Here is a 4,499-nt window from a genome sequence, read left to right as displayed (position 1 = left end):
GATTCTAGGTCCCCCCTGCGCAAGGGAGTGGATATCGTCCCTTACCAACATGGCCCCCCCACCCCTTCTGCCCATCAGTCTGTCCTTACGGTAGCACGTGTATCCTTGAATATTCATTTCCCAGGCCCTGTCCACTTGCAGCCACGTCTCAGTTATCCCCACAATATCGTATCTGCCAATTTCCAAAAGAGCCTCAAGCTCATCAATCTTCTGTCTAATGCTTCGTGCATTCATGTATAGTGATGATTAGATATTATCTTGTTGTAGACAGTCATTGCCTGGCACTTATAGATTAGATTCTCTACAGTATGGAAACAGGCCCTTCAGCCCAACATGTCCACATCGACCCTTCAACTCGGACCCATTCCCCTACCTTATATTTACCCCTGGCTAATGCACCTAACACTATGGGCAATTTATCATGGCCAATTCACCTGACCTGCACATCTTTGGATTGTGGGAGGAAACCCACACAAACACGGGGAGAATGTGCAAATTCCATACAGGCGGTTGCCCGAGGCTGGAATCGAACCCGGGTCCCTGGTGCTGGGACCATGCTGCCCCAATATGGCATTAATGTTAGTTTCACTTTTCAGTCCGAGCACAGAGATTGTCCAAGTCTTGCTGCAAATGGACAAGGACTGCTTGAGTTTCTGATGAGTTGTGAAGAGTGCTGAGCATTGTGTAATCATCATGAAAGATGCCCACCTCGGACTTTACAACAGAGGGAAGGTCATTGATGGAGCAGCTGAACATTCTTGGGTCTAGGACACAACCTTGAGGGACCCCTGCAGGGTGACGTCCTGAAACAGAGGTGATTGATTTCTACAAACCATGACCATTTTAGTTTGTGCAAGATACAACTCCAACTGGTGGCAGGTTTCCTTCCTGGCTTCAGAGTTTCTAGTGCTCTTTGATGCCACACTTGGTCAAATACTGCCTCGACATCAAGGGCAATTACCCACAAGTTCCCTCGAATTCAATCCTTTTCTCATGTTTGGATCAAGGCTGCAATGAGGTCAGGAGCCAAGTCAATCTGGCAATAAACAAACCGAGCAGGTCGTTGTTCATTGCACTGTCACGGCCAGTTCCACCATTTTGCTGACGGCTGACAGCTGTATTTGGTCGGGTTGGTTGTCTTCCTTTTTGAGGACAGGACATGACTCAGCAATTTTCCACGTTTCAGATAGTTGCCAATGTATTGGTACAACTGTATTGGTACAACTAGGGGTGCAGCTAGCTTTGGAGGGCACCTTCACTACTATTGTTAGAATGTTGGCAGTCAAAAGCCTCTGCACTATCCTGTGCTTTCAGCATATCATGCAGAACGAATCAAATTGGCTAAGGTTAGCGTGTGTTACTGCAGACCTCAGGAAGAGGCTGCAATGACCACAAATGTTACAGTTTTGTCTTTTATACCAATGCACTGGGCCCCCCATATTGAGCTTGTGTCTATTTGTGGAGACTCGAGACTGGGTTAGCTGTTTACTTTTCCACAATCGTTCACGACAATGTGACAAGACTACAGATCTCAGATCTGATCCATAGGTTATGGGATTGCTTAGCTCTGACTACTGGATGCTCCTTCTATGACTTGATATGTAGTTAGGCCTGTGTTGCAGTTTCGCCAGGCTGACACCTCATTTTCAACTATTATGCCTGGTCATGTTCCTGACATGCCCTCCTGCATTCTCTATTGAACTAGGGCTGGTGTTGCAAATGGTGAACGTGACTCAATCATCAGCAAACATCCTCACTTCTGACTTATGATGTTGTGGGGAGTCATCAATGAAGCAGCTGAAGGTGGTTGGGCCTAGGACACTAACCTGAGGAAGTCCTGCAGAGATGCCCTGGAGCTGTTACTCTCCCCTCCCATTCTGGAATTCAGCATCTTTGTCCATGTTTGAACCAAGGCTTTAATGAGATCAGGAGCTGAATGGTCCTGGCGAAACCCAAACTGACCAGGTTATGGCTGAGCAGATGTTGCTTGGTATCATTATTAGTGACACCTTCCCTCACTTTACTGATGGTTGAGTAGACTGATGAGAAGTAATTGGCCAGGTTAGATTTGACCAACTTTGTTGCGTACAGGATATACATGGGCAATTTTCCACATTGTCAGTGTATTGGAGTTGGGGCCCATTGCCTTTGCGGTATCCAGTGCCTCCAATCATTTTTTGATATTGCACTGAGTGAATCAAATTGACTGAAGAGTGGTATCAGTGACGCTAGGGTCCATTGGGAGAGGCAGAGATGGATCATCCACTCAGCACTTCTGGCTGAAGACTGTGGCAAATGCTTTCAGCTTTACCTTTTGCCGTGATGTGCTGGGCTATTCCATCTTTGAGGATGGGGATATTTGTGGTGCCCCTTCTCCAATTAATTGTTTTATTACCACCATTCATAACTGGATGTGGCAGGACTGCAGAGCTTAGATTTGATCTGTTGGTTGTGGGATTGTTTAGCTCTGCCTATCACTTGATGCTTGTGTTGTTTGACATACAAGGAGATCCTGGTTAGGCGTTTCAACAGGTTGAAACCTCATTTTTAGGTATGCGTGGTGTTATTTCTGGCATACCCTCTTGCACTCTCCATTGAACCAGGGTTGATCCCTGGCTTGACAGTTATGGTTGAGAGGGGGATATGCCAGGCAATGGGATTACAAATTGTGGAACGCTATTCTGATAGCCCACAACACTTCATGGATACCCAGTCTTGAGTTACTGGATCTGTTCAAAGTCTGTCCCATTTAACATGGTGATAGTGCCATACAACATGATGGAGGGTATTCTCAATGCGAAGGCAGATCTTTGACTGTGCAGTATTATCATGGACAGAGCATCTGTAGCTGTCAGATTGGTAAGGATGAGGTCAAGCATGTTTTTCCCTGTTGTTGTTCACGCAGCACCTAACATTGACCCAGTCTAACACCTATGTCCTTTAGCACCAGACCAGCTCTAAGTGCATTCACTGGCCTTGCCACCCTCAGTGCTTCCTCTAAGTGATGTTCAATGTGAAGGAATACTTGATTCTTCAGCAAAGCATGGTGGGAATGGATTGGTGGCAATCATCAGCAAGTTTCCTTGACCATTTTCAACTGATGCCACGGAACTTCATGGAGATCAGAGTTAATGTTGAGAACTATCAGGGCAACTTCTGACTGTATACCACTGTCATTCTGTTTTGGTCTATACTCCTGGTAGCACAGTCGTTACATACAGGTTGGTGAAAATGGTGACGTTCTGTAACGCGGTTCTACAAAAATGCCTTTGTCAGGTGACTATTTAGCTAGTCTGTGGACCAGCTCCCCAAATTTACCAGACAAACCAGCAGGAAACTTGCCACCAGGATACATGAACAGCAACTGGCCACCAAAAGACACGACCCACTCTCACTAGCTTCCATACAGACATACAAAGAAGGACACCACTTTGACTGGGACAACACACACATTCTAGGACAGGCGAAACAAAGACACACACAAGAACTCAGAGGCATGGCATTCGAATCAGAATTCCATCAATAAACACATCGACTTAGATCCCATCTACCTTCCCTTGAAAAAAAAAACAGAAATGACAGCACCCACTTTAAGAAACTAAGACTTATAAACAGAGAGACTGGACGTCCCACCAGTGCTTCACCGGAGACTCTCACTGATGATGTTACCTAGTCATGGTGACGGAACATGTGAAAACAAACCTTCCAGCTCAGCAAGCTAACTTACAAATTTATCATCAATCTGAGCTATAAATCTTCTCAAAAATTACTAGTCAACCATATTGGTGAGCTGCCTTCTTAAATCGCTGCAGTCCATTTAGTGTGGGTAGGTCCATAATGCCCATCTCTGCACTACTAATTCACTGACAATACCACGCACTCCTGCCTGCCCCTACTGTCTGTTTGATCAGCACTGGTGCACTTGGGAAATTTGACATGAGAGGACCTTTGTACCTGTAATTTCGTCCTATTGTGAAACCCATTAATTTTGCATTTATTACTGCGGTGTAAGCCAGCAAACTGCAAATATTTAAACATTCAGGGAATAGAATTCCACAATGTGACTGTTCCAAATATTAATTACCAACACGGTGAAGGAACAAGGATCGAGCTTGTTGCAAAGGACAGAGGGACACAGAGTGAGTGTTAGTCACAGCCATTAGAGTACTGTAACTCCACTTCCTCGCACTCATTTAATTTCCTGCCAAATCACAGACAGACGGCACATTTTTGCAAAGGCAGCAAGTCAACAATAACAAAACTTTGACACTGAGGTTCAGAATGAAATATCAACAATGTTGTTTGACAGGAATATCTCATGCCTGTATGGCCAAACTAAATGAATTCTGACCACCTTATTGTTGGATACGAAGCCTACTCATACCTACTTAAAGCAGGAATTTTCCTGGCAGACCCATCAAGCAAGGGCTCATGAAAATGATGGTGAGCAGTTACGGCAAATTCCCGCAACAGGACAGACCCATTGTTCATGTTCGGTT

The 4,499-nt window shown here is 45.1% G+C and overlaps 1 long non-coding RNA gene across 1 annotated transcript in view; it reads right to left on the bottom strand.

The window, feature by feature from the left end:
• LOC122544435 overlaps window positions 1-4,499 on the bottom strand; it is a 12,263-nt gene extending 7,764 nt beyond the window's left edge. The window contains exon 1 of the long non-coding RNA XR_006310339.1: window positions 4,389-4,499. This is a non-coding gene — a long non-coding RNA (uncharacterized LOC122544435). The remainder of the gene's footprint in view (window positions 1-4,388) is intronic.

Source organism: Chiloscyllium plagiosum, chromosome 48 (genome assembly GCF_004010195.1).
Source record: "Chiloscyllium plagiosum isolate BGI_BamShark_2017 chromosome 48, ASM401019v2, whole genome shotgun sequence".
NCBI classification, from domain to species: domain Eukaryota; kingdom Metazoa; phylum Chordata; class Chondrichthyes; order Orectolobiformes; family Hemiscylliidae; genus Chiloscyllium; species Chiloscyllium plagiosum.
The sequence above is the reverse complement of the archived record's forward strand: the minus strand, read 5'-3'. Positions and strand labels throughout refer to the sequence as shown.